A 12,191-nucleotide genomic window follows, 5' to 3' on the forward strand; every position below is an offset into this window, starting at 1 on the left:
TTCTTTTCCACTTGCAAGGAAAAAAGAAGAGCTGTCCAACCACATTAATTGGTATATGGGACAATGAGATAAAGAGCATCTAAAAAAGAAAGAAAAGTCAGTTTATGCACTGTGCAGATTTTACGACACTTATTTCTGTAGATATGCTTTCTATATAATGATGGTGGTGCCAAAGGACAGCTTACCAGCTGTATCCACCCATTTAATGAAATGGTGTCCACATACACAACAGCAGAGGAGCTGCCAAATATAACAAAGAATGCTCCAGCACGCTTTGATCCTTAGTAACTTTACCAGCTACTTTTGTAAAATGAAATGAAAGTGTAAAGAAATAATGACATTTAACCTTTTTATGCCCTGTATCAGTGATGCCACCAGGAATTATAACTTCTCATTGCTCGCCAGATGCATTTGAGGAACTGGGTATCAGTGTATTCATTCCTGCTACTTACTTCTGTCTTGAAGGAGTGGCAAACTACTTCCCTTGAAACCAGTACTAATGAAGTTTTACAGTTGGACTGCAACTGGTGACAACCTCATAAGAACAAATTCTTAAAAGATAGTTAAGCACTAAACTTCCATTGATTCATATGGAAATTATGACTTTGAATATACTTAGTCTGGTCACAAGTAGCAATTAAAATTTTGCCAGGTCAACTATGAAACACCCTTCTAAAATTACTTTCTTCAGCAGGATCTTTTCCTGAAAGCTGCTTGTGCCGTTTCCCTACTCAGTATGGCCAATACTGTAACCAGATTGCCATATGCAAACCGTCATCTACAATACTCCATGTACTCTTCCGTATATAATATGGCTCCTTAACAGTTTTGTAGTATAGTAGAAATCTTCCAGAAATATGAGCTTTTGCTCATGTTCGCAATACTGCATTCATGTAAAGTTTTCTACAAAGGTTCTTCGTTCTGTGGTATGTGCGGAGTCCCCCAGTCCTGCTGATAAAAGGTGAAAGACACTGAAGGATTAGACCTTGGGAAGATGGTGGGAGTGAGATGCAATACACAATCTTCTTCTTTATCACCTCCAGTGTTCTGAGCACAGCATGCCTTGTGATATCTTCCCAAGTATATATCTCCTGGTTTACTATATTAAACCATTTAATAAAATAGGAACTGATTACATATTTGCTACTTCAGTGTCTGGACAATGGTTTTGACTGAACCAGTCTCTTGCTGATAAGAACACAGGCACCCGAGAACAAAACTAAATCTACTTCCAGTTATTTCTGTGGAAGGCAGAGATGGTCTTAAATTTCTGATATGTGCTGTGCAGCCTGTGAGACATGGTGCTTTCTAAATGAAAAGTATTAAACACTCCAGTTTCAAAGCTGGTTTTTATTTGTTTCTATTTGTTCAATATTTTCAAGGGTAACACATGGAGAAAAAAACGAAGTGACTGATAACAGATGATTCTGAATTGTTGGCTTTGGTAGCATGAAGTGAAAATGCAAATGCATTATTGAATGAGCAGAGGAAACAGAAGGCTTGGTCACCCCCACCCCATCCTGAAATATAAACAGGAACTTTGTTCAGAAAATGGCACTACCTTTATTCAGCACAGCCTAGTTATTAGCTTAAATATGCAGCACATTTTCAGCATATCTAACTTACAGCAACTTCTCCCATGAGCCTGAGAGTACATTAAAGGGTGTTAGTAAGAGTGATTATAAAGCACCTACTAGATCAAGGAGATTCTGCTGCAATATTTTAATTTTCATTTAAATTAAATTTAAATTATAATTTACACCACTCTGCTAACAAAAAGGAAAAAGGGCACTGTAAATGTAGCAGCAGGCATACATATCTTCATTTATTCTTCCCTATTTTTAACCTGTGGTTAAACTTAATAGACTTCTAAGTGCAAGTAGATTAAAGCTCCATCTAGTGCCAGGGTCTTGGAAGTTACTGAAAGATTTGCAGTCCAAAAATAGGAAACATGCTCACAAAACTATCAAGAAGCAGCAAGCCCAGCATCTCAAAACTGTCAAACACAGACGACGAGAAGTCTGTTGGAATTACTCTTACAGTGTATAAGGGCTTAATTTTAAAGCTGCTGTATGTTGGACCAAACAGAGAACATGGCACTACCTGGATAGGGACAAAGTGCTCGAAATACACGCCTGCAACAGCGAGAGGAGTGCCAGCCTGCGGAGCCACGCGTGTACCCAGTACCTCTCTCCTCAGCAGTGCTCTGTGATCATCACCACAATGTTTTGCACTACTCTTCCTTTTTGGATCCACGGAGCTGGGGCGCAGGCGGGGAGGGCGGGAAGGCGGCACACTCCTCCCAAAAGCCAGTCACCGGCAGCTAGGGCACTCTCAAGAGAAGTGGAAAATTTGTAACTTCTCAGGAAAAGAAGGGATTTGAATCCTGGGCCTACCACTTCTTGCCAAGCGTTCTCAAAGGGTTGCATGGAAAGGGCAACGGCACCTGGACTCCCCGCAGAACCAGATGACCCTTCATTTTACAGGGGGACCCCAACGCTGGTGCCTGTGAGACATTCCCAAAGAGCAGCCTCCAGGTCACACTATCCAAGAAACCAAGCTGGAGGAGAGCTGCCTCCGGCTGTCAGTGCTGTGGGGCAGGTATCCTGCACCTCCACCCGTCAGAGCTGCGGTGCTTTCCCCACAGCAGCTGCCTGCAGCTCCAAGAGCCAGGGACCTCACACCAGGCCCTGTGCCCGCATGGGGTCTGGTCACCTAAAGATTAGCCAGAAACAAAGCAGGTTTCAGGATGATTTCAGGGCTGAAACTTTGGATTTAAGTACTTGAATTCCATTTTTTGGATCTATGCCCCAGCTACATTCTCTTTTCTTTCAGCAGAAAATACTTTACAACACCAGCTGCCATCCTTGAAGCACTGTTTAAATAAGATCGCTGTTTTAATTCTGGAAAGGAACTTACTGTAGCAGTATTTAATAGTAGTTGCACTGTGGCAAAAAAAGGTATTCCTGATTAATACAGAAAATACCTGAAGAGTGGATTAAGTTTAACCATATTTTAATTATATTTTGAAAACTACCTGGCACATGTATTTATTTATTTGTTTATTTTTACACCCTTCAGAAAAACTACCTTACAACTACCTGGAAATCAATCAATCAATATTTTTTCACATACTTCAAAAGACGTTTGTACACACCAGGCTACTACTCTGGAAGGACAGAGCACGGGGAAGGGCCGTCAGGGAGGGGAAGGAGGAGAGAAAGGAGAGAGAAGAGAACTGCAGTAGAGGGGGCAGAACTGCTCCATCGATCTTTGCTAAACTCAAAGTACTATTTTGCATGCTGTAAGGTGATCATGGTTATACTATGGTGTGCTGGTTTTGGCTGGTATTTCTTTTCCTGTTACAGCATACAGTTTCTAAAATAGCAAAGATAGAAACAAAAGTATTTAGTTATTTAAGTTAAAAACAAACTTTTTTTTTCCTTACAAAGTTTTTTTTTTTGTTTAGTCTTTTACAATCATTTGACAGGGATGATTACCTTCTCACACTACTGAGTAACAGAAGCTACCGCCAAAGCCAGTGCAGTTACAATGACTTAAATGTGGAGAGTGAAGCACAATCTTATTTTTCACCACAAACTAATCTTAAAACAAAAAAAATATCGTTAGGACTACAGAAAAATATGTAAACAAGAAGGAGTGTCCAAGCTGTGTAAACAAGCTGTGTCCAATAGAAAGGCATTATAAATGGATGAAGTAGAAAAGTGTATAATCCAGCATTGAGGAGAAGTGTCATTTCCTCTGCTGCAGCCATTATTTGGCTGATGACCATTCCCAGGGCCATGCCAACAGTAGGTTTTGAAAAACAAGTATACATTTGCCTAAATGCTGCCTCCAAGCTGTCCTATTTCAGTCCAAGAGTTCAATTTCCTTCCAATCAAAGAGTGCGTATTCCAATTCACTCAACTAACCCATATCTAAAACCAGGTTATTGATGGTTTGGAAAGCTGATGCCCTTGCTGTTTAATACACAGCTTGACCACCTGCCAGCACTTTACCATTATCTTCTCCACAGACATCTACTAATGATAACACAAGAAAATGGGCATCTATTAAAACAAACACACAAAAAAGTCTAGCTGGTGCTAAAGTTCCCTTCCTCTGTTTTTCTGCATTTTTTTGCAATGGCAACTGCTAAAACTGCACCTGTTTCTAGCTTTGTAACCAAAACCATGCTGTATGTCACAACTGCCTTATGCACGCTATTCTAACCTAATAAAGAGGACAAGGTTTGTAGAGCAAAGGATGGTTATTCTGATTGTTCAGTCAAAGCAGTAACATGTTAGACTTCTTTAAAATATACTGAAGTCCTGTATTTTCATTTAAGAAAAGTGGTCCTCATTCTGCATTTTACATTTGAGTTTCAAAGAAAACTGAAATAGAAGGAATCCTTTCACTCTTCTAGATAAACGTAACACACCCGAGTTACAAATCTTTAAAAAGCACTTTGCCGATTTGGCGTTTATCTTCATCCAGAGTACAGACAAGCTGTATTAGATATATCTTTCCTATGTACGTCTTCACGTAACGTAAGCATGCACTGGGAAATACATAAACATGTATGACCAAAAAGCAGGTGTGAGCAATTGTGGACCCTCTAAGTGTGACCTGATGACATGGTGCAAGCTGCATTGCTGGATGCAGACGCCAGGAAGACAGACAGGAGAGCACGGAGAGTCACACAGCAGATGACCGGATTCTTCTTCCCCACAGTAACACCACCACGATTCCACTCCCAGCTGCTGTAAAGACTGATAATAAAAACCCAGCACCTGCTTCAAAACAGCATATAATCTGAGATTCAGATGCTTCCCTTCATTGGCACTTACTATGTAGACAATGTTAATCCAGTGATGCTGGGGGGCACGATCCATCGACAAGACCGATACACAATCAAAAACATGACCTCCTGAAGCCATCTACCAGGTCTCCATGGATGCCAGCTTACCGCGATGCTGAAGCAGACCTGCCTCAGCTCCACGATCCTCTGCAATGTTTCTTCCCCGTAACGTTCTCAGCATGTTTACTTTTCGTAATGAATAGCTGTTTGGTGGAGATACGGTATTATTAGTTTCCTTCAGTGAAGTATTTAAAAAGAAGAGAAAGTGTTCTAAATGAAACCACACCATTTTTAGGCTGTTTTCCCCTTTACTCAATTCTACTTTTCCCTGTTCCTCCCATTTTTAGATTCTTAATGTTTCCTTTCATCCATACCAGAGTGGCTGCTCTACAATTCAGCAGTATTAGACTTTCAGACTGAGTACACCTTTTTTAAGCACGTATTTAATGTATTTTAAAACTTTTCTTTGATCTTTTGTAGACAAATTTGAGCAGAATAATTTTCATATGCTTTGTTTCTCAAAAATGTGGTATTTATTTGACTAGATGTAATTGAGAGAAAAACACTACAGCTACGGCAGAAATAATTCTCTGGGTGCTGAAACTAAGTAGTACTTCAACTATCAAAAATTCACACAAAAATATTCTAAATATTAAATATACTGGCTCTTCTTTGGTGAGCTGACAGCAGGCAGGTTGACTGCTACTCATAGCTAGAATCGAGTACTTCATGGCTAGAGAGAAATTTGGTACTAAATTAAAAAAAGAATTGCAAAAAAAAAGTTTAGCCATTTCTGCTTCACTCAAAAAATAATACATATTTGTAATTTTACAGAGCATTATAAGGTTGGAACTGTGCAATTTCTCTGGGAAAATATGGCTTTTTATACTTCAGAATTATTATTAAATGCTTTCGCAGACAGTGAATGTTTTGAGTAGAAATTATATGAGACAGATAAATTTATGTATCTGTGATCCAAAAATCCTTTGGACTTTTAACAAATAGCAAGCATCAACAGCAAATTTATTTGTGATCAGAGGATGAAATATCACCGGGATAGACATATTTACAGATACTGTCACTGGAAGAAAGCTTAATGAAGGAAATTACCGAAACGTACCGAACAAAACTTCAGCGTTCCCTGGCTAAACCACATAGTAGATTGAATAAGCAGCAGAAAGCGGTGCAAAAACAATCACCTAAGCTAGAAAAACATAAAGGCCTGTCAGTTCAATAACCAGAACATGACCATGCATAGGCAGCCAAAAACTGGACACCGACTATGACACATACGTGGACTACGAGGAAGATGCTGCTGACCTTGCGGTCATGCTCAGCAGGAGAGAGTGCTGGTGTTACTGCAGTGCACTCACAATGCAATACGACATCAGAAAAAGTTTGGGGTTTTGTTCTTGATGTATGCTAGCACAGTGCAAAAACACAGATCCACTATTAAAAAGGTAAAATTATATACCAGTCAACTTTGACAGAAAAAAAACCCCAAACAGATGAAGCCTGGTAAAGGTTAAATGTTGTTCTTTTTCATCTAACATAATTTCTCAGTGCCGTCAGTGAAGTTTGCACAGGGATCAGAGGTATGGACTTCATGTAGTAATAAGACTGTTAGCTGCTCTTGTTTGACCACACTGCACACATATCCTTAAAAAAATTACTAGGTTGAGAGCCCATGCTTGCTCTGCTCATTTTCCACCTTTCTGCTTTCTCTCCCTCTAACTTTGTGCTTCTCCAACTCCCTTACCGCAATTCTTAGTCTTAGTTTTCACTTTTCAGATTAACTTCTATACAGCCTTTCACCCACCAACATAATCAGTGAACAAAGGCATGTAATGAGTCACCACTGAGCTTGGATAAAATAAAATAAATAAAAGAGCTTGGATTGAAGATGCTACCACCTTCCCTCCACTGTGTCAAGCTATCTACAAACTTAATGAATTTCACAGTACATACCCTCGTTTCATAATTTAAAAGTTAACAGAGGGCTACCTATTTGGGTTCTGTTTGCTTTATTTAAAGCAAAACAAAATACTGCCGGATCTAAGTACACTGAGGAGCCTAACTGATAAACCTGAATACACAGAAAGCTGGGTCATATAGGCCTAATTCTGCACATCTCACTCATATAGGGAGTCTCACTGAAGACACCATTATGAACCGGAGACTACCTATCCAAGTAAGAATTTAGATATAATATACTTTAATTTCTAGGATTCAGGTTTATTTTTTGTTGGCCACCGGTGAGATCAAGAACTTGCCTTAAAAATCCAAAAGCTAAGCAAAGTTCCATGACTTCAGACATCTTTTTTAGTGCTTTGGCCAGTCTATAAATCAGATCCACAAAGAATTGTCCTTCCTCACATTTAAAGCATTTCTGGAAGCCACTTAAATGGAAGCAATCTCATACCTTATCATCTGGCATAGCAATACCCCTAAGCTTGCATCTGATTTTAAAAGTTACATTTTAGGTTTGTTATGTTTGAATTTGATGGTTAAATAAAGGATAAGGAAGGAAAATTCTTCTTAACTGCTTACCTAATTAATCCTTAGAAAGACAAAGGTTTTGCTGAGCTATCTATACCGGTAAAACCATACGTGGCAAACCTCCTCTATGGAGACCTATACCGGTAAAACCATACCAGGCAAACCTCCTCTATGGAGACGAAACTCTCATCCACACACGGAGTTAAACCACCTTTCCAAACAATGTAAGATACACCAGAAAAGCATCTTTTTTTTTCAGAACTTTGGATGGTTTCAAGTGCTGTTGTACAGGGCACTTTGTAGCGTAACCATAGCTATGCTAGCGCTGGACAGGACCTTTTCACAGGTGTAGCTATGCATAAAACTTTGCATTGTGGTCTTGTCTTAATGATTGCTGCATTTTGTATCACCGTATTTTTTTAAAGCTAGCTTCAAATTTTCATCTCATTAATATGTCATTTTTACAATCTATTTCTAGCTAACACTCATCCCAGCCTTTGGTGGCCAGGCAAACCTCCTCTATGGAGACGAAACTCTCATCCACACACGGAGTTAAACCACCTTTCCAAACAATGTAAGATACACCAGAAAAGCATCTTTTTTTCAGAACTTTCTGGATGGTTTCAAGTGCTGTTGTACAGGGCACTTTGTAGCGTAACCATAGCTATGCTAGCACTGGACAGGACCTTTTTCATGCACAGGTGTAGCTATGCATAAAACTTTGCATTGTGGTCTTAATCTAATGATTGCTGCATTTTGTATCACCGTATTTTTTTAAAGCTAGCTTCAAATTTTCATCTCATTAATATGTCATTTTTACAATCTATTTCTAGCTAACACTCATCCCAGCCTTTGGTGGCTTCCTCATTTTTCAGCCAAGTCACTTAAGTAGGTGTGGAAGGACCCTGCAAAGCCCATTTTCTAGTCATCACCATGAGGTTACGAGACAGACTGCTCCTTGCTTCTTGGCTTTTAATCAGCAGAAGTGAATCTGCTAACACGTAACACTTCTAAATCAGTTTTACTCTCTGCACTTCCGAAAGTACTTGTGGTAAAGAGAAAGACTGCCACAGGAAATCCAATATGGTCTGGAGAGGAAGTCACCAGAGCAGCACCGCAAACTGACATCAGCAGTGGTAACGCTGAAGACGAACCATGCATCAAGTGAGCTTTGGCTCTGTAAAGTTTAATTTTCACAAAGAAATCACGCTGCATTATGTTGATGATCACTTGCCCTTCCTGTCTACACATAAATGCTGGCTAAAGTTATCTCCAAATGAGCCAATTTGGTGAAAAACAGGAAGAACCTGGGACATGGTAAGAAATGTTACCTTTGGCTGTCCAACCATTTTGAGCACAGCAGCAGCTCTGGTAGTTACAAAGCCTGACAGAAAACTGCAAGTTATTTTACTAACAAAATATACGCCCTCCTTCAAGTTTTTGGCCAATTTCAACTTTATTTTACTAATATAAAAACAGTCAAGTTTCTCACAAAGCTATAAATAGCACACTCTAGCTAAGCACAGTCGGTACTTTAAAATTCTTTCAAATTATTATTTTTCTTAGATGTGATCCAACATAAATTTTAGACAAAGTTCTGAATTGAAGCAAAAAGACTAATAGTTGTTAAAAGCTGCATAAAATAAAGACCAACTGTGGCTGTAGCATGCAAATACCTTCCAGAAAGAAGAACTACCGGGCAGAATGTAGAAAGAGACTAAAATACAAGAAATCACAATTTAGCAACTATTTATCATGTATGTATAGCTTATGTTCAGACAGCACCATTTCATACATCAGTCCAGGTACTAATGTTAAAATGACCCACTACATCTAGCAATTTTAACAACAACAGTTTTGTTTATATATAAATCCTTCATTTAACAAATGTCTCAGATTCCAATTAAGACTCGTAACAAAAAAGAAAACTGGAACTCCTCTCTCTTACAATCTTTAACATAGAGAGCACATCCTCATTTTCTTAAATCAAGCAGTCTCAAAGGTGCTGTTGCAGTAGTGTCTATACAAATAGCATTATAATGATTGTGTAACATAGAACATGACCAAATGAGGCACCTAATAGTGAAAACAGAATTAAAGGATTATGATTTTTAGAGAAAGCACTGGTGACCGCTGAATCTGCAAATTATACAAGCTACCTGGTAGTTTCGTAATGTTAAATAACAGTAACCCAATTTAGACTTCACTTTCTAAATATATTACTAGAGTCACTTCACAAATAACATGACTAAAAGCCGAGCTACCAAGCAGGTGGCAAATCCTCTACTCTTGTCCATCCATTTATGTTCAGGAGATCCCAGACTTCCGTGCAGTTATTTCCAATTTAAATCATTAAAAGCAGACAACTATATTCCCTGTATTGCTAACACAATCTGCTCATCAAAATAGCACTCACACTACTGATCACCTGGTTTATGCAGCTATTAAAAAAAGGTGATATTCCCTGCAAAGCAGTGGTAATATTACCAGACCCACTCTGCATTCTTTAACATCCAGGTGAAATGTTTGGGTCTTCAAAGAGGCAAAGCACTGAACCCACCACAGATTAAACTGGCAAGGCTCTGGAATCCCGGGGACCGCTACATAGTGCCTTGCACACCGGTTTGGCAGCTGCTAAAGTAGCAGCGTTTCGCCCCAGACTTGGCCCAGCTCCTAGCTGGCAGTGACCGTTGGGTCTCTACCTCCCGTGAAACAGGACTGGACATTAAGTTGTGAGGGCTTGGGCAGAAGGGGTGGACAAATGCGTGGAAGGGTGCATGCAAGAAGGTGAGATACCTCCAGGCAAGAGGCGGCGTAGCCTTTGGCTAAAGCCCTGGAAACCCACAGGTTCTTGCGTGAGATACCACCACGCTTGTACCAAGCAGCCTGCTGTCCATGCGAAGCCCACCTCTCATTAATCAAAGGACAGTGACCCTAGCAAACAGGCAGCTCCGAAATTCCCACGGCCTGCCCCTGGGTTCAGGGTGATAAGACATCTGCCTCTATATTTATTAAATCCACTTATTAAAGTGAAACAATTTGCAATCCTTATTGCAGCTTGCAAAACCAACAAAAAACCCAAACCCCATATAGATAAAAAACAAACACATTTTGGTTGAACTTTAAAAATAATGAACCCATCAGCCTCCTGTTCATTTAAGACAGATGCATTCCATTCTGTGCAAGTAATAGCGTTAAACTGGGACCTCCTACAGAAGAGCATTAAAAAAGAGAAGTGGCCCTCAATGGTAACTTCAGGCAGAAGAGAACTTTTTCTCCTTCCCATGGAAGGAATCTGCGGAGAGAGGATGATGAAGGCAATCCAGACTTCACAAAAAGCTTTAGCTATTTAAAAAGCCAAAAGCAAATTTAAAGCCTGTAACTTATTGGTAGATACAATGACACAAGGATGTTTTTGGTATACATGGATGGCAGGAAAAGGATAAAGCAAAGTTCTGGTGCTGTCCAAATTCAGAGGGGGAAAGGCACTGTGAAAATAAAATAGAGACAATACTTACGGAATTAAGCTAAAAGATGCAAATAAGCTCTTTTGTAAGTACCTAGTAATCTAAGCAATCTCTATTAGTATCTAACCAACAGTCAATCCTGTGACAACTGAAGTAGGTTTTAAAAGGACTAAGAACACCCTGGAGTATGCTGGAGGGATATTCATTATAAATACCTGGTGAATACTCTTCCTGGGGGATATAACCTCAGGAAAAGGCAGATTCAATTATTGTACACTATGCCTTGGCATATTCAAGTATAAGATCTAACTTCTTGAATTAAAACTTCAAAGTTAATTACATGGACAGCCACTTCACATCCCACTTGTCTCCATTCCCCAGAGAATCACAACAGATACCAAGTAAGGCAAAACCACCCTGCTCAAATGGAAGGTGACTGCCCCACTCCCCAAATTTCAATGTTAAGCAAGACCAAACCATTGCCCTAAAACATGGCAACATGCCTGCAACTTGTAGGAGGACAGTATTCCAAGCAGTGATCCTGCCCAGGGCCAAATACCAATGCAGCAAAGTACTGGTATCAGACCTGGGCCTCTTATAAAGGAACATGGAAACTAAATTATTTCAACAGGAACTTGGTGGAACCTGAAAGAATGAAACCTGAAATCATCACTTACAAAACCATGCAGAAATAAAATATCACAGATGCTCGTATGTAAGATGGCGAGCCCACCAGCTCAATAAAAGACCAGTGATTTGATACAGAAATCGTCTTACTACATTGATGGGACATTGGTTCAGTTCACCGAGGCAAGCAGGGCAGCAGAGTATGGCCAGCTACAGCAGTGTCACGAACAGTGCTTTCCTGAAGGATACTCGCAGCTGCTGAGTTATGCAGAAGAAGACGTGAAACGCATAGAAATAAAACATAAATGCAACCAGCTGAGCTAACATTGCCTCCCAAGAGATAGACTTGGGGGAGCGGAGCCTCTACACTGACTTTCAGCTGCACACCGGACCAGCGGAGCAGGCCTTCCCGGGCATTTTCATGCTCTGCTCCAGCAGACGAAAACTATGAATCTGCATGACCAATCTTGAAAAATAACCGGGGTGTACCCAAGCAACGACCATGCTTCCAGAAGCGGAGAACAGCGCAATTTCTTGGACGTTAAGAGCAGTGTTCCCATTTCCCCAACCTAAGGACCGATGGGAGAAGGTGGCACAGCGCGCAGGCGGCACCGCAGCGGATGGCGCGGGGGCAGCCGGCCCCGCAGCCGGTACTCACCCCCAGCCCCGGCCGCTCTCGGAGCGGCAGAGCAGGCAGAGGCATCAGGTGTAGACGGGCAGCAGCGCTCTGCCAGCCA

General features: G+C 40.4%; 1 long non-coding RNA gene across 1 annotated transcript in view; it reads right to left on the reverse strand.

Moving 5' to 3' along the window:
- Positions 1-12,169, reverse strand: part of LOC103903119 — a 74,079-nt gene extending 61,910 nt beyond the window's left edge. Inside the window, exon 1 of the long non-coding RNA XR_002086263.1 lies at positions 12,113-12,169. This is a non-coding gene — a long non-coding RNA (uncharacterized LOC103903119). The remainder of the gene's footprint in view (positions 1-12,112) is intronic.
- Between the last annotated feature and the right edge of the window lie 22 nt (positions 12,170-12,191).

Source organism: Aptenodytes forsteri, unplaced genomic scaffold (genome assembly GCF_000699145.1).
Source record: "Aptenodytes forsteri isolate BGI_AS27 unplaced genomic scaffold, ASM69914v1 Scaffold278, whole genome shotgun sequence".
Classification (NCBI taxonomy): domain Eukaryota; kingdom Metazoa; phylum Chordata; class Aves; order Sphenisciformes; family Spheniscidae; genus Aptenodytes; species Aptenodytes forsteri.